Here is a 21,837-nt window from a genome sequence, read left to right as displayed (position 1 = left end):
TTATTATAACAAGAACAATTTGTTATAGCCTAACCCAACTAAATATATTTTAAATACGTTTACAATAATTTAATACTAAACAAACACAATCAAATATACATTTTTCGTTAGGTTCAGAATGATTTTGGCGAAATTATTGCATACACAAATTTTCACTTGTCCTATATGGCGAGATGAAGATCGCAGATTCTGCCTATTCGGCACGACATACATATATATATATATATATATATATATATATATATATATATATATATATATATATATATATATATATATATATATATATATATATATATATATATATATATATATATATATATATATGTCGTGCCGAATAGGCAGAACTTGCGATCTTGGCTTAAATAGCGACGTTCATCTTGCCATATAGGACAAGTGAAAATTTGTGTATGCAATAATTTCGCCAAAATCATTCTGAACCTAACGAAAAAAATATATTTCACTGTGTTTGTTTAGTATTAAAAAATTGTACACAAATCTATAATATAATTAGTCGGGTTAGGCTAAAATAAATTGTTCTTTTTATAATAAGGTTAGGTAAGTTTTCTAGGTTCCTTTTGGTGCAAAATTAATTTTTTTTACATCAACATTAATGAAAAAAATATATCTTTAAACGTATAATAGAAAATTTTAGAACGGACTTAATTTTAAATGAGTTCTTGCTAATTGACCAGTTTTACATATTCGGCACGACATATATATATATATATATATATATATATATATATATATATATATATATATATATATATATATATATATATATATATATACATACATATATATATATATATATATATATATATATATATATATATATATATATATATATATATATATATATATATATATATATATATATATATACATATATATATATATATATACATATATATATATATATATATATATATATATATATATATATATATATATATATATATATATATATATATCTATATATATATATATATATATATATATATATATAATATAGGGAGGTACCACCTCTAGAACTGTTATAGGGACCCTCATCCTCAGAGAAAAGAATAAACTTGCTTCAGGGAAAACTCAAGGTTCTCTCTGAAGCTGTTTGAGAATTTTTTCCTACCACCCCTTATATTTTATATATATTTTATTAAAAGACAAAATACATTGACAAAACATTCCCAAAAATATGATTGAAAGTAAAACAACATAGGTAACTCAGAGCTACATCTCGAATACTTCTTCCAGCTCCCCGGCGGTGGGCCGCGTGCCCAGAATGCTGCAGGCATTTCCTCTCTGGATTGCAACACTGAGTCTCTGAAAGAGGAATCTGGTCACCCTGTGGTCCTTGGTTTCTATGATGGGCTTTTCACCCAGCTCTGTTAGAAGCTTTAGAGCATACTTGCCCCATGCTCCAAGGGGCTCTGACCCTATTGGGATGAAGTTATAGCAAGTGGGAAGGTCTTCATATTTGCGGATCTTCTGGGTCTCCCTGTAGCTGGCAGCTCCACCCCCTTCCACTACGGAGTATGGCAAGTAGGTGTCTGCCAATGTGGCGGCACATGTGTAGTCCCAGGTAATCTGCTTTCCATCCTTCCAAGGTAGCATAGTGGCTCCATCAGACCGCTTTTGACTTCCGTCAGACCTCTGCACTTATGGTTCCCGTTGAGCTGGGCAACGGGCTGTGGCGAGGCTTCTCTTTATGATGTCATTGACCTCCTCGTGCCTGGCATACTTCCCTTCTGCTGTGTGACACACGAGACCATGAAGTCCGAATTGATCAGCTGTCGCCCTGCCGCAAATACACCTTCGTTCGGTGAGGATGGGGGCGGCTAGGCGAAGAGCAACACCAATCCGAATGGCCTGTGGGTCTAGTCGAGTGCCCAAGAGGAATTGGGAACAGCTAACAGGAAATCTCCTGTGGTGCCTTCACTGCCAGGAGACGAGCTTTGTCCTTTCCACACACACACACACACACACACACACACACACACACACACACACACACACACACACACACACACACACACACACACACATATATATATATATAAATATATATGTGTGTATATATATATATGTATATATATATATATATATATATATATATATATATATATATATATATATATATATATATATATATATATATATATATATATATTTTTCCAACAAGTCGGCCGTCTCCCACCGAGGCAGGGTGACCCAAAAAAGAAAGAAAATCCCCAAAAAGAAAATACTTTCATCATCATTCAACATTTTCACCACACTCACACATTATCACTGTTTTTGCAGAGGTGCTCAGAATACAACAGTTTAGAAGCATACACATATAAAGATACACAACATATCCCTCCAAACTGCCAATATCCCAAACCCCTCCTTTAAAGTGCAGGCATTGTACTTCCCATTTCCAGGACTCAAGTCCGACTATATGAAAATAACCGGTGTCCCTGAATCCCTTCACTAAATATTACCCTGCTCACACTCCAACAGATCGTCAGGTCCCAAGTACCATTCGTCTCCATTCACTCCTATCTAACACGCTCACGCACGCTTGCTGGAAGTCCAAGCCCCTCGCCCACAAAACCTCCTTTACCCCCTCTCTCCAACCCTTTCGACGACGACCCCTACCCCTATATATATATATATATATATATATATATATATATATATATATATATATATATATATATATATATATATATATATATATATATATATATATAAATTCTGAATTGATCTACATATTTATTAGTGTGAGGAAGACATAGTCTGAAATCACTAACGAAAATATAAGTGTCAATAATTATAAGTTACATTAAACACGATACTAAAACATCCAACACTCTTATAACAATGTTTATTTAATGTTTTAAAAACGATTTTGAAAGATGAAAAAACGAGTATTATGGTAATAGATGGAAACGAAATTATCGTTCAGGACTTGATTGACAACTTCTATCTATTATTAAACTGATTTAACTGACATATTTTCATTATACAGTCTGAAGTTTTTAACTCTGCAGAAACACACTGAAAAGTAGAAATATTATTTTCATGCATGAAATAAAAAAAATTAAGGATATACAGACATACATTAATCAAATAACTTTAATTAAAAATGTTCGAACTAGGAACTCTCTTGAGAGCAGAGTTAAGAAACACAAATATGTAATATCTCACGGACAAGAATCCAGTGTTTTGTTTATTCATGAAAGGAATACAGACTTGGACTAATGGCATAGATCTGTTTCCCTATAACTCTACAGCTCAAAGGAATATTGCAGAATCATCCCTTATTAACCATAATACACAACATATTTCAAATTTGAGTTCTGGTATCTATATACTTGACAATTTTACAGTTCCTAATATTGTTTAAGATCTTAAAGTAAAAATATTTTTCACAAAAATAGACAATGTGACCTTTGTCAGGAGAACAATTTGACTTGATGTTGGTCAAGTGCAAGCGTGAGACAGGTTTGTGTGAGGTGTTGTCACATTCTCTGAGTCAGGTATCGATTCAGTGTTTAATATTTAAAATGTGCTTCTCTTGCCTCTTCTTCCTATTCTTATGCAAAATATGTGTAATCTTGTCAAAGTGCTCACATATTATTTGTTATTTTGAATGTGGCATTTATTTCATATTTGCAACCACGCATTTTATTGTGATTTCTTCTACACACACACACACACACACACACACACACACACACACACACACACGCACACACACACACACACACACACACACACACACACACACACACACAAACACACACACACACACACACCCACACACACACACACACACACAGCGGAGAAGAAAGTGATTACATAGCGGGAACACTTCACTCTGGAGCTCCCAAGGTGGTAATAGCAGTGATGTATAACCCACCACAGAACAGCAGGAGGCCAAGGCAAGAGTACGACGAGAGCAATAGAGCGATGGTTGACACACTGGCTGCAGTGGCCAGAAGAGCTCATGCATGCAGGGCAAAGCTCCTAATCATGGGTGACTTTAACCACAAGGAGATCGATTGGGAGAACTTGGACCCACATGGGGGCCAAGATACATGGAGGGCTAAGATGATGGAGGTGGTACTGGAAAACTTCATGTGCTAACACGTAAGGGACACTACAAGAGAGAGAGGAGAGGATGAACCAGCAAGGCTGGACTTAGTATTCACCTTGAGTAGTGCAGATATCGAGGACATCACATATGAAAGACCCCTTGGGGCCAGTGACCATGTGGTTTTAAGCTTCGAATACACAGTAGAGCTACAAGTGGAGGGAGAAGCAGGAAGGCCAGGACGAATGAAGCCAAACTACAAGGAAGGGGACTACACAGGAATGAGGAACTACCTGAACGGGGTTCAGTGGGACAGAGAACTGGCAGGGAAGCCAGTTAATGAGATGATGGAATATGTAGCAACAAAATGCAAGGAGGCTGAGGAGAGGTTTGTACCCAAGGGTAACAGGAATAATGAAAAAGCCAGGATGAGCCCATGGTTTACCCAAAGGTGCAGGGAGGCAAAAACCAAGTGTGCTAGGGAATGGAAGAAATATAGAAGGCAAAGGACCCAGGAGAATAAGGAGAACAGTCGTAGAGCCAGAAACGAATATGCACAGATAAGATGGGAGGCCCAAAGACAATATGAAAATGACATAGCAGTGAAAGCAAAATCTGACCCGAAACTGTTGTACAGCCACATCAGGAGGAAAACAACAGTCAAGGACCAGGTAATCAGGCTAAGGAAGGAAGGAGGAGAGACAACAAGAAATGACCGTGAAGTATATGAAGAACTCAACAAGAGATTCAAAGAAGTGTTCACAGAGGAGACAGAAGGGACTCCAGAAAGACGGAGAGGTGGGGCACACCACCAAGTGCTGGACACAGTGCACACAACCGAGGAAGAAGTGAAGAGGCTTCTGAGTGAGCTAGATACCTCAAAGGCAATGGGGCCAGATAACATCTCCCCATGGGTATTGAGAGAGGGAGCAGAGGCGCTATGTGTACCCCTAACAACAATATTCAATACATCTATCGAAACAGGGAGATTGCCTGAGGCATGGAAGACAGCAAATGTAGTCCCAATCTTTAAAAAAGGAGACAGACATGAAGCATTAAACTACAGACCAGTGTCACTGACATGTATAGTATGCAAAATCATGGAGAAGATTATCAGGATAAGAGTGGTGGAACACCTAGAAAGGAACGATCTCATCAACAGCAGCCAACATGGTTTCAGGGACGGGAAATCCTGTGTCACAAACCTACTGGAGTTCTATGACATGGTGACAGCAGTAAGACAAGAGAGAGAGGGGTGGGTGGATTGCATTTTCTTGGACTGCAAGAAGGCTTTTGACACAGTTCCACACAAGAGATTGGTGCAAAAACTGGAGGACCAAGCAGGGATAACAGAGAAGGCACTACAATGGATCAGGGAATACTTGTCAGGAAGACAGCAGCGAGTCATGGTACGTGGCGAGGTGTCAGAGTGGGCACCTGTGACCAGCGGGGTCCCGCAGGGGTCAGTCCTAGGACCAGTGCTGTTTCTGGTATTTGTGAACGACATGACGGAAGGAATAGACTCTGAGGTGTCCCTGTTTGCAGATGACGTGAAGTTGATGAGAAGAATTCACTCGATCGAAGACCAGGCAGAACTACAAAGGGATCTGGACAGGCTGCAGACCTGGTCCAGCAATTGGCTCCTGGAGTTCAATCCCACCAAGTGCAAAGTCATGAAGATTGGGGAAGGGCAAAGAAGGCCGCAGACGGAGTACAGTCTAGGGGGTCAGAGACTACAAACCTCACTCAAGGAAAAAGATCTTGGGGTGAGTATAACACCAGGCACATCTCCTGAAGCGCACATCAACCAAATAACTGCTGCAGCATATGGGCGCCTAGCAAACCTCAGAACAGCATTCCGACATCTTAATAAGGAATCATTCAGGACCCTGTACACCGTGTACGTTAGGCCCATATTGGAGTATGCAGCACCAGTTTGGAACCCACACCTAGCCAAGCACGTGAAGAAACTAGAGAAAGTGCAAAGGTTTGCAACACGACTAGTCCCAGAGCTAAGAGGTATGTCCTACGAGGAGAGGTTAAGGGAAATCAACCTGACGACACTGGATGACAGGAGAGATAGGGGGGACATGATAACGACATACAAAATACTGAGAGGAATTGACAAGGTGGACAAAGACAGGATGTTCCAGAGATTGGACACAGTAACAAGGGGACACAGTTGGAAGCTGAAGACACAGATGAATCACAGGGATGTTAGGAAGTATTTCTTCAGCCACAGAGTAGTCAGTAAGTGGAATAGTTTGGGAAGCGATGTAGTGGAGGCAGGATCCATACATAGCTTTAAGCAGAGGTATGATAAAGCTCACGGCTCAGGGAGAGTGACCTAGTAGCGATCAGTGAAGAGGCGGGGCCAGGAGCTCGGACTCGACCCCCGCAACCTCAACTAGGTGAGTACAACTAGGTGAGTACACTCACACACACACAGAAACAAGGGGTCACAATTGGAAGCTGAAGCCTCAGACGAGTCACAGGGACGTTAGGAAGTACTTCTTCAGTCATAGAGTCGTCAGGAAGTGGAATAGCCTAGCAAGTGAAGTAGTGGAGGCAGGAACCATACATAGTTTTAAGAAGAGGTATGACAAAGCTCAGGAAGCAGAGAGAGAGAGAGGACCTAGAAGCGATCAGTGAAGCGGCGGGGAACTGAGTCCCGACCCCTGCAACCACAATTAGGTGAGTGCAATTAGGTGAGTACGCACGCACACACACACACACACACACACACACCCACAAGCATAAGACATGGGGCCAAGGAAAAGACTAGGAGCACACTAAGATCAAATGACATATCTGAAGACAACGAAGGTATGCTATATGCAGAGACTCTAACAGCCAACTGCAGTAGAAAGGAACAACTGATCATGAAAGACAGTTCACTGAACATGGAGGCTTCATCAAGGACAGGAATTGAAGGCAAGAACATTTCAACGGAAGGAACTAAAACACCTCAGAGGATTTGTAGATGAATGTTTCAGAGAACCGACAAGTTGATAAATTAGACACATGTGCAACTCTTGGGTATCTTTATTGAGGAAACGTTTCGCCACACAGTGGCTTCATCAGTCCATACGTAGGAGAAACGTGAAGAACAGGAGGAGAATGAGGTAATCAGTCCCTCAACCTTGAGTCGATGTGTTCAGTCCATCAATCTTGAATGGAATATACGGCATATGAGCGGAGAAGCAGCTTATAAACCGTATGGCAGGAGAGGTGCAGCAGTCATGGGTGGTGTCACATTTGTTCAATGTGGAAGTAGGTCGTGCCCAAGAATTAGGCAAGCGAAGAATTCCTAACTATTAAGATCCCAAGAAATTGCAGTGTCTGACAGGTTTGTAGATGAATGGTTCAGAGAACCGACAAGTTTCTCCTACGTATGGACTGATGAAGCCACTGTGTGGCGAAACGTTTCCTCAGAGGATGCAAAGGGAGACTCAGTAGGAGGAAGAAAGGGAGAGGTCAGCTTTTGTCTATGGGCTCCAAGAAGCCGAAGGGGACACCTACCATGAAAGAAAACAGGAGGAAAATGTGATTGAAGGCATCATGAAAACAATAGGTGAAGGCGATATGATCAAGGTGACAATTTTTCGGAGAATTGGGTGGTTTGCGAGTGGAAGGAAACGGCCTGTCAAAGTAATTTTCAAGGAAGAATCAGTTCGAGCCTGGATCCTGCAAGAGAAAGCACGACTGAGGGATAAACCGGAGTACCGAAGAGTGTACCTAAGTAGCGACAGAACACAAGAAGAAAGGACTACACTGAAACAGACGGTACAAGACGCAAGGAGGAATGAGAGGCAGTGATGAAGATGAGCAGGACCCAGGCACAGGAGGAAGGGCAAACCCCCCACAGAAGCTCCCGCAGAAGGACTCCAACCGTGACAGGCCTAACATAACTGAGCAATCTAAACCAAAACCCACACACTCTTCCCTCTGCCACCAACCCGCCACATCACAAACCTCACCACTATAGCTGCCCCCTATGGGCATTCTGACCCCATCCCCTCTTCACAAACCCCACCGACACTACAACCCCCATAGGCCCCTACCAGGGCTCCCACTCCACCAACCCCAATATTCTCCCAGGACGACAGTGATAGAAAAGAAATTGAAGGTTTGGTACATGAACCCGGATGGAATAACGAATAAATATGAGGAGTGACACGAAAGAATCATTGAGAAATCCCCAGACATCTCAGCAGTCACAGAAACGAAACTCACTGAGACAATAACAGACGCAATCTTCCCACCAGGATATCAGATCCTGAGGGAAAATAGAGGAAGTAGAGGAGGAGGAGGGTTTGCACTGCTCATAAAAAACCGATAGGGATTTGAGGAAGTGGAAGGCTTCGACGAGATTGGAGAAAGGGACTACATAGTAGGTACAATTCAGTCTGGGGAACACAAAGTAGTCATTGGAGTGATGTATAACCTACCACAGAACTGCAGAAGACCAAGAGAGGAGTACGAAGAAAACAACAGAGCGATGGTGGACACACTGGCTGAGGTGGCAAGAAGAGCTCACTCGAGCAGAGCAAAGTTACTGGTTACGGGCGATTTCAAACACAGGGAGATCGACTGGGAAAATCTGGAGCCACACATGGGTCCCGAAACATGGAGAGCCAAGATGATGGATGTGGTACTGGAAAACCTCATGCATCAACATGTCAGGGACACTACCAGAGAGAGAGAGAGGGGAAGGATGAACCAGCAAGACTGTACCTTGTGTTCACCCTGAGCAGTTCAGACACTGAGGACATTACTTATGAGATGCCCCTTGGAGCTAGCGTTAACGTGGTACTGAGGTTTGAATATTTAGAAGAGTTACAAGTGGACAGGGTAACAGGAATTGAATGGGAAAAGCCAAACTATAAAAGTGGGGACTACACAGGTATGAGAAACTTCCTGCAGAAGGTTCATTGGGACAGAGAACTGGTAACAACAAAATGCAAGGAGGCAGAGGAAAAGTTTATTCCAGAGGGCAATAGAAATAATGGGAAGACCAAAGCGAGCCCTTGGTTTACCCGAAGGTTTAGGGAGGCAAAAACTAAGTGCACCAGAGAATGGAAAAGGTACAGAAGGCAAAGGACTCAGGAAAATAAAGAGATTAGTCGAAGAGCCAGAAACGAGTATGCACAGGTAAGGAGGCAGGCCCAGCGACAGTACAAAAACGACATAGCATCGAAAGTCAAGTCTGACCCGAAACTGCTGTATAGTCACATTAGAAGAAAGACAACAGACAAAGACCAGGTGATCAGGCTGAGGAAAGAAAGTGGGGAACTCACAAGAAACGATCAAGAGGTATGTGAGGAGCTCAACATGAGATTTAAGGAAGTATTTACATAAAGGCAAAGGGGACAAAAGAGAGTGCAAAAATTATAGGGGGATAAGTCTGTTGAGTATACCTGGTAAAGTGTATGGTAGAGTTATTATTGAAAGAATTAAGAGTAAGACGGAGAATAGGATAGCAGATGAACAAGGAGGCTTTAGGAAAGGTAGGGAGTGTGTGGACCAGGTGTTTACAGTTAAACATATAAGTGAGCAGTGTTTAGATAAGGCTAAAGAGGTCTTTGTGGCATTTATGGATTTGGAAAAGGCGTATGACAAGGTGGATAGGGGGGCAATGTGGCAGATGTTGCAGGTGTATGGTGTAGGAGGTAGGTTACTGAAAGCAGTGAAGAGTTTTTACGAGGATAGTGAGGCTCAAGTTAGAGTATGTAGGAAAGAGGGAAATTATTTCCCAGTAAAAGTAGTCCTTAGACAAGGATGTGTGATGTCACCGTGGTTGTTTAATATATTTATAGATGGGGTTGTAAGAGAAGTAAATGCGAGGGTCTTGGCAAGAGGCGTGGAGTTAAAAGATAAAGAATCACACATAAAGTGGGAGTTGTCACAGTTGCTCTTTGCTGATGACACAGTGCTCTTGGGAGATTCTGAAGAGAAGTTGCAGAGATTGGTGGATGAATTTGGTAGGTTGTGCAAAAGAAGAAAATTAAAAGTAAATACAGGAAAGAGTAAGGTTATGAGGATAACAAGAAGATTAGGTAAGGAAAGATTGGATATCAGATTGGAGGGACAGAGTACGGAGGAGGTGAATGTATTCAGATATTTGGGAGTGGACGTGTCAGCGGATGGGTCTATGAAAGATTAGGTGAATCATAGAATTGATGAGGGAAAAAGGGTGAGTGGTGCACTTAGGAGTCTGTGGAGACAAAGAACTTTGTCCTTGGAGGCAAAGAGGGGAATGTATGAGAGTATAGTTTTATGTAATGGCTTGATAAAGCTCCTGGAGAGCGAAACTTTGCCACAATAAAATGTCACATTAGTTGCAGTTGTGTCCTTTTACTTTACATATTATCGGTAATTCTACCAACTTTATTACAGTATAGTTTTACCAACGCTCTTATATGGGTGTGAAGCATGGGTGATGAATGTTGCAGCGAGGAGAAGGCTGGAGGCAGTGGAGATGTCATGTCTGAGGGCAATGTGTGGTGTGAATATAATGCAGAGAATTCGTAGTTTGGAAGTTAGGAGGATGTGCGGGATTACCAAAATTGTTGTCCAGAGGGCTGAGGAAGGGTTGTTGAGGTGGTTCGGACATGTAGAGAGAATGGAGCGAAACAGAGTGACGTCAAGAGTGTATCAGTCTGTAGTGGAAGGAAGCCGGGGTAGGGGTCGGCCTAGGAAAGGTTGGAGGGAGAGGGTAAAGGAGGTTTTGTGTGCTAGGGGCTTGGACTTCCAGCAGTCATGCGTGAGCATGTTTGATAGGAGTGAATGGAGGCAAATGGTTTTTAATACTTGACGTGCTGTTGGAGTGTGAGCAAAGTAACATTTATGAAGGGGTTCAGGGAAACCGGCAGGCCGTACTTGAGTCCTGGAGATGGGAAGTACAGTGCCTGCACTCTGAAGGAGGGGTGTTAATGTTGCAGTTTAAAAACTGTAGTGTAAAGCACCCTTCTGGCCGATTCCCACCTGCCTTGGTGGGAATCGGCCAGTGTGATAATAATAAAATAAATTTACAATGGAGACAGGAAGGCCTCTGGGAGGAGAGAACAGAGGGGGACACCAGCAAGGAATATACCCACAAGTGTTGGATGACATACATACAACTGAGGAGAACGTGAAGAAGCTGCTAGGGGACACTGTTACCTCAAATTGGACCGGACATCTCCCCGGGGGTCCTTAGAGAGGGAGCAGATATGCTGTGTGTGCCACTAACCACAATCTTCAACACATCCCTTGAAACTGGGCAACTACCTGAGGTATGGAAGTCGGCAAATGTAGTTTCCATTTTTAAAAAAGGAGACAGAAAAGAGGCACTAAACTACAGACCTGCGTCACTGACGTGTATAGTATGTAAAGACATGGAAAAGATTGTCAGGAGGAGAGTGGTGGAACACCTAAAAGGGAACGAGAATATAAATGCCAACCATCACGGATTTATAGAAGGCAAATCCTGTGTCACAAACCTTCTGGAGTTTTATGATAAAGTAACAAAAGTAAGACACGTTTGAGAGGGGTGGGTTAATTGCATCTTCTTAGACTGCAAGAAGGCCTTTGACACAGTTCCTCACAAGAGATTAATGCAGAAGCTAGAGGATCATGTGTGTATAGCAGGAAGGGCACTGCAATGGATTAGAGAATATCTGGCAGGGAGGCAACAACGAGTCATGATACGTGATGAGGTATCACAGTTGGCACCTGTGACGAGCGGGGTTCTACAGGGATCAGTCCTAGGACCAGTGCTATTTTTGGTGTATGTGAATGACATGATGGAAGGGTTAGACTCAGAAGTGTCCGTGTTCGCAGATGATGTGAAGTTCATGACGAGAAATAAATGAGATGAGGATCAGGCAGGACTTCAAAGAGACCTGGACAGGCTGGACACCTGGTCCAGCAACTGGCTTCTCGAATTTAACCCCGCCAAATACAAAGTCATGAAGATCGGGGAAGGGCACAGAAGACCGCAGACGGAGTATAGGCTAAGTGGCCAAAGACTGCAAACCTCGCTCAAGGAGAAAGACCTTGGGCGAGTATAACACCGTGCACGTCTCCGGAAGCACACATCAACCAGCAGGTGAGGTAGTGGAGGCAGGAACCATACATAGCTTTAAGATGAAGTATGATAAAACCCATTGAGCAGGGGGAGAGAGGATCTAGTAGCACTCGGTGAAGAGGCGGGGCCAGGAGCTGAGTCTCGACCCCTGCAACTACAATTAGGTGAGTACACACACACACACACACACACACATACATACACACGCACACACACACACACACACACACACACACACACACACACACACACACACACACACACACACACACACACACACACACACACACACACACACGTGAAGCAGGATCGTTAAATACTGCTCCCAGGATTTAGCGTTCTAGCGGCTGTCCCAAGACATTATTAACGATCATCGTACGTGACTGAATCAGTGAACATACCAACCAGAGTGTAACAGCTTTCTAGAGTGTGAATGATGTGATAAGATCAAGAATTTTACAATTTAAATTTGAATGCGGGTGTTTTTACTGGCACCTCTGTGAGAACAGGGGTAGCAATCAGCTAGTCAGGCTGCTGGCGGCAGTGTTGACCCAAATAATCAAAACCAACATATTTAATGGGTCAAGGTTATGATCATAAATAAAAATAAATGCAGATATCTGATAGGTTATGGCAGCAGTACAGTGATAAGGTCATAAACGACTGATACAGTAAATAATGAAAGAAACTAAAAATTAGTCAAAATCCCCAGCAACTGGTGTTGTGAATACAGTTAATATCATCAGAAAGAAGAGTGAATACCAAGTTTAAAAAAAAATAAAAACTTTAATGCTTGAAAAAAGCTACTGAGGGAGTTACAAACTGAAGTAGTTCATAGAAACTACTACCAGGATGAGCCTCCATTGCTGTGCAGACATCAGTTACCTATGTATGGGAGCGATTTTGGTTGGTGTCTCAAGTCTCAGTGTCTGGCCCTGCTGGCTGTATGCTATACCATCACTCTCTCCCTAACTTTGAGTGCCAGCAGATAGAAAAGGGTAGCCCTGATAATATTTAGTAAGTTATCTAAAAATCTTCGGAACAGTTGTGTAGCCCATTGTCCGTCCCTTTTTTCTCAAAGAACGACTAGTTAGTAAGGTCGCATGCATGCACGCACGCACACACACACGTGTACACCGGTAAATATTACAATAGTAAAAATTAGTATATAATAATGATAGAGTGAGAAATAATTCCACAATCTTCAAAAGAGTAGCGTAGCCGAGCATGATGAAGTGATCCCCTCCCGCTCTCTCAAAGAGAGACAAGCACGTAAATGAACACACAAACACACATACGTAGTAAAGTGACCCCCGTAATAAAGTGACCCCTGAGAAAGGCGCGTGCGCACGCACACACACACACGCACACACACACACACACACACACACACACACACACACACACACACACACACACACACACACACACACACACACACACACACAGACACACACACACACACACACACACACACACACACACACACACACACACACCATACAGGAGCTGAGTCTCGACCCCTGCACAAACAAACAGGTGAATACACACACAAACACACACACACACACACACTCACACACACACACACACACACGCACACACACACATACACACACACACACACAAACCTCACTCAAGGAGAAAGATCTTGGGGTGAGTATAACACCGAGCATGTCTCCGGAAGCACACATCAATCAGATAACTGCTGCAGCATATGGGCGCCTGGCAAACCTGAGAACAGCATTCCGATACCTTAGTAAGGAATCATTCAAGACACTGTACACCGTGTATGTCAGGCCCATACTGGAGTATGCAGCACCTGTTTGGAACCCGCACTTGATAAAGCACGTCAAGAAACTAGAGAAAGTACAAAGGTTTGCGACAAGGTTAGTTCCAGAGCTAAGGGGAATGTCCTATGAAGAAAGATTAAGGGAAATCGGCCTGACGACACTGGAGGACAGGAGGGTCAGGGGAGACATGATAACGACATATAAAATACTGCGTGGAATAGACAAGGTGGACAAAGACAGGATGTTCCAGGGAGGGGACACAGAAACAAGAGGCCACAATTGGAAGTTGAAGACACAAATGAGTCAGAGAGATATTAGGAAGTATTTCTTCAGTCATAGAGTTGTAAGGCAGTGGAATAGCCTAGAAAATGACGTAGTGGAGGCAGGAACCATACACAGTTTTAAGACGAGGTTTGATAAAGCTCATGGAGCGGGGAGAGAGAGGGCCTAGTAGCAACCGGTGAAGAGGCGGGGCCAGGAGCTAGGACTCGACCCCTGCAACCACAAATAGGTGAGTACAACTAGGTGAGTACACACACACACGCACACACACACACACACACACACACACACACACACACACACACACCATACAGGAGCTGAGTCTCGACCCCTGCACAAACAAACAGGTGAATACACACACAAACACACACACACACACTCACACACACACACACGCGACGAGGTGTCAGAGTGGGCGCCTGTGACAAGCGGGGTTCCACAGGGGTCAGTCCTAGGACCTGTGCTGTTCTTGGTATACGTGAACGACATAACGGAAGGGATAGACTCAGAAGTGTCCTTGTTTGCAGACGATGTGAAGTTAATGAGAAGAATCGAATCGGACGAGGATCAGGCAGGACTACAAAGAGATCTGGACAGGCTACAAGCCTGGTCCAGCAACTGGCTCCTTGAATTTAACCCTGCCAAATGCAAAGTCATGAAGATTGGGGAAGGGCAAAGAAGACCGCACACACAATATAGTTTAGATGGCCAAAGACTGCAAACCTCACTCAAGGAAAAAGATCTGGGGGTGAGTATAACACCGAGCATATCTCCTGAGGTGCACATCAATCAGATAACTGCTGCAGCATACGGGCGCCTGGCAAACCTACGGATAGCGTTCCGATACCTCAGTAAGGATTCGTTTAAGACTCTGTACACCATCTACGTCAGGCCCATACTGGAGTATGCAGCACCAGTTTGGAATCCACACCTAGTCAAGCACGTCAAGAAATTAGAGAAAGTGCAAAGGTTTGCAACAAGACTAGTCCCAGAGCTGCGGGGATTGTCCTATGAAGAAAGGTTGAGGGAAATCGGCCTGACGACACTGGAGGCCAGGAGGGTCAGGGGAGACATGATAACGACATATAAAATACTGCGCGGAATAGACGAGGTGGACAAAGACGGGATGTTCCAGAGATGGGACACAGACACAAGAGGTCACAATTGGAAGTTGAAGACTCAGATGAATCAAAGGGATGTTAGGAAGTATTTCTTCATTCATAGAGTAGTCAGGCCATGGAATAGCCTAGAAAGTGATGTGGTGGAGGCAGGAACCATACATAGTTTTAAGGCGAGGTATGATAGAGCTCATGGGGCAGGGAGAGAGAGGACCTAGTAGCAATCAGCGAAGAGGCGGGGCCAGGAGCTGTGACTCGACCCCTGCAACCACAAATAGGTGAGTACACACACACACACGCACACACACACACACACACACACACACACACACACACACACACAAACACACACATACACGCACACAGATGATGTGTGAAGTTAAAGTGAAGTTAATGAGGAGAATTAAATCAAATGAGGATCAGGCAGGACTACAGAGACCTGGACAGGCTGGACACGTGGTCCAGGAACTGGCTTCTCGAATTCAACCCCGCCAAATGCAAAGTCATGGAGATTGGGGAAGGGCAAAGAAGCTGGAGGTTCCGGCGCGTATAACAGAAAGGGCACTGCAATGGATCAGTGAATACCTGACTGGGAGGCAACAACGAATCATGGTACGTGATGAAATATCACATTGGGCGCCTGTGACGAGCGGGGTCCCACAGGGGTCAGTATTAGGGCCAGTGCTAGTTTTGATATATGTGAATGACATGATGGAAGGGATAGACTCTGAAGTGTCTCTGTTCACAGATGACGTGTAGCTAATGAGAAGGATTAAATCGGATGAGGATCAGGCAAGACTACAAAGAGACCTGGACAGGATGGGCACGTGGTCCAGCAACTGGCTTCTCGAATTCAACCCTGCCAAATGCAAAGTTATGAAAATTGGCGAAGGATAAAGAAGACCGCAGACAGAGTATAGGCTAGGCAGACAAAGGCTGCAAACTCACTCAAGGAGAAAGATCTTCGGGTGACCATAACACCGAACACATCTCCGGAGACACACATCAACCAGATAATTGCTGCAGAAATATGGGCGCCTGGCAAACCTGAGAGTAGCATTCCGATACCTTAGTAAGGAATCGTTCAAGACACTGTACACTGTGTACGTCAGGCCCATACTGGAGTATGTAGCACCAGTGTGGAACCCACACCTGGTCTAGCACATCAAGAAATTAAAGAAAGTACAAAGGTTTTCAACAAGGCTAGTTCCGGAGGTCAGGAGAATGTCCTATGAAGAAAGGTTGAGGGAAATCAGACTGACGACACTGGAGGACAGGAAGGTCAGGGGAGATATGATATCAACATACAAAATAATGCGTGGAATAGACAAGGTGGACAGAGACAAGATGTTCCAGAGAGGGGACACAGAAACAAGGGGTCATAATTGGAAGCTGAAGACTCAGACGAGTCACAGGGATGTTAGGAAGTACTTCTTCAGTCACAGAGTCGTCAAGAAGTGGAATAGCCTAACAAGTGATGTAGTGGAGGCAGGAACCATTCATAGTTTTAAGACGAGGTATGACAAAGCTCAGGAAGCAGAGAGAGAGGACCTAGTAGCGACCAATGAAGAGGCGAGGCCAGGAGCTGAGTCTCGACGCCTGCAACAACAATTAGGTGAGTACAATTAGATGAGTAGAAGGAAAAGGCCTGGGGTCAAGGAAAATACTAGGAGCACACTAAGATCAAATGACAAATCTGAAGACAACGAAGGTATGCTATATGCAGAGACTCTAACAGCCAACTGCAGTAGCAAGGAACAGTTGATCATGAATGACAGTTCACTGAACATGGAGGCTTCATCAAGGACAGGAATTGAAGGCAAGAACATTTCAATGGAAGGAACTAAAACACCTCAGAGGATGCAAAGGGAGACTCAGTAGGAGGAAGAAAGGGAGAGGTCAGCATTTGTCTATTGGCTCCAAGAAGCCGAAGGGGACACCTACGATGAAAGAAAACAGGAGGAGGAAAATGAGATTGAAGGCATCATGAATACAATAGGTAAGCGCGACATGACCAAGGTGAAAATTTTCGGAGAATTGGGTGGTTTGCGAGTGGAAGAAAACAGCCTGTCAAAGTAATTTTCAAGGAAGAATCAGCTCGAGCCTGGATCCTGCAAGAGAAAGCACGACTGAGGGACAAACCGGAGTACCAGAGAGTGTACCTCGATTGCGCCAGAACACAAGAAGAAAGGACTATACTGAAAGACAGGGTACAAAGACGCAATGAGGAACAAGAGGCAGTGATGAAGATGAGCAGGACCCAGACACAGGAGGAAGGGCAAACACATCCTCCAGAAACTCTAGCAGAAGAACTCCAACTATGACAACCCCAATGCAACTGAGCAATCTAAACCAAAACCCGCACAGTGTTCCCTCTGCTACCAATCCCCACATCACAAACCACACCCCTACAGTTGCCCCCTATCGGCATTCTGACCCCACCCCCTCATCACAAACCCCACCCACACAGCAACCCCCCATAGGCTCCCACCAGGGCTCCCACTCCCCCATCCCCAATATTTTTCCAGGGCCACAGTGATAGAAAAGAAGCTAAAGGTTTGGTACATAAACGCAGATAGAATAACGAATAAATATGAGGAATGGCACAAAAGAATCAGTGAGAAATCCCCAGACATTATAGCAGTCACAGAAAGGAAACTCACTGAGACAATAACAGACGCAATCTTCCCACCAGGATATCAGATCCTGAGGGAAGATAGAAGGAGTAGAAGGGAAGGAGGGGTTGCACTGCTCATAAGAAACCGATGGGGATTTGAGGAAATGGAAGGCATGGATGAAATTGGAGAAAGTGACTACACAGTAGGTACAATTCAGTCTGGGGAACACACTGGATTGATGTATAACCCACCACAGAACTGCAGGAGGCCAAGAGATGAGAACGAAGAAAACAGAGCGATGGTGGACACACTGGTTGAGGTGGCAAGAAGAGCTCACTCAAGAAGAGCAAAGTTACTGGTTATGGGCGATTTCAACCACAGGGAGATCGATTGGGAAAACCTGGAGTCACGCAGGGGTCCCGAAACATGGAAAGCCAAGATGATGGATGTGGTACTGGAAACCTCATCCATCAACATGTCAGGGACACTTCCAAAGAGACAGGGGAGGATGAACCAGCAAGACTGAACCTTGTGTTCACCCTAAGCAGTTCAGACATTGAGGACATCACTTACAAGAGGCCCTTTGGAGATAGCGATCACGTGGTTCTGAGAGATGGTGGAACCATTGGATGTTATAGTGAGTACAACATCCAGTTCTGCTGGATGCACTACTCTTAAGGATTGTATGGTCCAGTGGATTAAGGTGTCATGAGTTTTCGCCTACCATGAGGCAGGCGAAAGCAACATGAGGTCGAGTCCTTGGCTAGTCGCAGTGTTGTTATTGATCAATGCCACTCGTTCGTGGGCACAATAATATAAAATACTGCTCGTTGTACTAGTACACCAAACTAGGACTAGAAGGAGACTCGAACCTACGAACCTTGGAACAAGGTACACAGTGCTTTATAATTCTCACCACACTGGACAATACCTTGGCGCCCAGCTTGCGCTAGACGTTAATCCAAAGCAGCTAGCTTTCAGGGAGAAGGCTTACAGCTTTTCATTTCATCCCCGAATCTACGAACCTTGTTCCAAGGTTCGTAGGTTCGAGTCTCCTTCAGCCAGAGATCAGTGTTTGTGTATATTTCGCCTGCTCTTGCGAATTCCTTGCATTGATAATATCTCTAGTAAGGCTGATGCATGCAGGGGATGAGATGAAAAGCTGTAAGCCTTCTCCCTGAAAGCTGGCTGCCTTGGATCAAAGTCTAGCGCAAGCTGGACTCAAAGGTATTCGTCCAGTGTGGGTAGATTGGTAAAGCACTGCGTACCTTGTTCCAAGGTTCGTAGGTTCAAGTCTCCTTCAGCCAGAGATCAGTGTTTGTGTATATTTCGCCTGCTCTTGCGAATTCCTTGCATTGTTAATATCTCTAGTAAGACTGATGCATGCAGGGCATGAGATGAAAAGCTGTAAGCCTTCTCCCTGAAAGCTGGCTGCCTTGGATCAATGTCTAGTGCAAGCTGGACTCCAAGGTATTGGTCCAGTGTGGGTAGAGTGGTAAAGCACTGCGTACCTTGTTCCAAGGTTCGTAGGTTCAAGTCTCCTTCAGCCAGAGATCAGTGTTTGTGTATATTTCGCCTGCTCTTGCGAATTCCTTGCATTGTTAATATCTCTAGTAAGACTGATGCATGCAGGGAATGAGATGGAAAGCTGTAAGCCTTCTCCCTGAAAGCTGGCTGCCTTGGATCAAAGTCTAGCTCAAGCTGGACTCCAAGGTATTGGTCCAGTGTGGGTAGATTGGTAAAGCACTGCGTACCTTGTTCCAAGGTTCGTAGGTTCGAGTCTATATATATATATATATATATATATATATATATATATATATATATATATATATATATATATATATATATATATATATATATATATATATATATATATATATATACACGAGTTGTGCTGAATAAGTAAAACTTGCGTTTTTAGCACAATGGCAGGTACAAAGGAGTCCCTCTTAGGTGATCTTACACAAGTGCTGACACGGGGACAGGAAATGGGTCTCATCCTGAATTCATCCAAATGTGAAATCATTTCAGCCAGTCAACAAGTGATAAATGCAGTGAGATCCAAACTACCAGGAGCATCAGTCATTGGCCCTACAAATAGTGTCTTTCTTGGAGCACCTCTGCAAAGCGATGCCATTGACACAATCCTCAGGAAGAAATTGGAAGAATTGAGGAGAATGGAACAATTAATTGGCAATATTGACACCCATGATGCCTTGTACCTTCTCACAAAGTGCTTGAGTCTGCCTAGGTTGACATATTTCCTAAGATGTGCACCTTCATATGATAACCCTATACTGCACGAATATGAAAGTACTTAACCTTACTCTAGAAGACGGGCAGATTAACCAAGCTACACTTCCAGTAAGACTAGGAGGCATTGGTGTCCGCAAGTCATCACAGATTGCGTTACCTGCTTTTCTGTCCTCATGCTTTGCATCCAGAGGGCTTGTGGCAGCAATTCTCCCTGAACATCTTAGGGACAAGATTGGAGTCCAGGACTAGAAGTTCATTGAAGGAGCCATGATCTGGGATAATCTAACGGGCTCTGAAATCAGACCTGTTTCCCTCAACAACTACAAACAGACGCACTGGGTTGGTCCGATAGTGGAGAAAATAGCCTCAACAATGCTTCAGAGTGTGTTAGGGAAGGATAGAGCCCGCCTCCTAGCAGTGAGAGCTCCTCATGCAGGGCACTTTTTTTTGGCTGTTCCCAACTCCAGCCTTGGCACAAGGCTCGACCCACAGACCATCCGCATTGGAGTTGCCCTTCGACTTGCGGCCCCTATTCTCGCCGAACACAGGTGTATTTGTGGCAGTGAAGCAGCAGACCGATTCGGGTACCATGGTCTTGTGTGCCGTAAATCCGAGGGAAAGATTGCAAGACATGATGAGGTTAATAACAATATCAAGAGGAGCCTCACAACAGCCGGATGCCCAGCAGTAAGGGAGCCACCCCAACTATGCAGATCTGATGGCAGCCAGAAGCGTCCAGATGGTATCACCCTTCAAGCCTGGACAGACGGTAAGCAGGTAGTGTGGGATACTTACACATGTGCATCTACCTTGGCTGATACCTATCTGCAATACAACAGAGAGGAAGGAGGGGCAGCTTCAGGGAGTCCCTAAAATCTAGAAAATATGGAGAACTTGCCGATCATTATGTTTGTTCTTATAGACTCAGAGACTCTTGGCTCCTTAAGGAGCTAGGCAAAAGACTCATCAGGATAACTAGGGATCCCAGGGCAGCTAGTTTTCTGTTCTAGCGACTCAATGCTGCTGTTCAGAGAGGTAATGCCTGCTGTATTTTGGGCACACGCCCCAAAATACTATATGTACTAGACATTTATCTCTCACATCTCATGTACTGTATATGCCATCTTTATATCAAAAATGTATCTTTTGAACCTTTTGTACCATATTATGTAATAAAATATACCTATTTTTAAAAGAGAATGAAAAGATGGGGTGGTAGGGGAAGTGGAATATTCAAACGACTTCAGGAAAAAATCCAAATATTCTTCTCCGAGGCTTTGGGTCCCATAATTTGCACAAGAGGTGGACCCCTTCTATAACGAGTTTGTTTGGTAGTATGGTAGATGGGTTCAAATGATAAATGTCTTCGGAGGCTTCTTATTTTATTGTTAAGTTGTGGTGGGTACACAGGCTTGTGTGTTGTGCCCATGGCCCGGGAGGGCCATGCCCACGAGGGAGAGAGGAGTGGACAGTTGTTGACTGAGTGACGGGTGTCGCCAGAGTGAGAGCGTGGCAAGGGCAGGCAGGCTGGCGTGCCCACCGAGAGGCCTGGCTACAGAGGGCAGCATCTTAGTACCGCGAAATATGAACTAAGCTGGCAGACAGCATGGGC

Source organism: Cherax quadricarinatus, chromosome 15 (genome assembly GCF_038502225.1).
Source record: "Cherax quadricarinatus isolate ZL_2023a chromosome 15, ASM3850222v1, whole genome shotgun sequence".
Classification (NCBI taxonomy): Eukaryota; Metazoa; Arthropoda; class Malacostraca; order Decapoda; family Parastacidae; genus Cherax; species Cherax quadricarinatus.
This window is presented reverse-complemented; position numbering follows the sequence as displayed.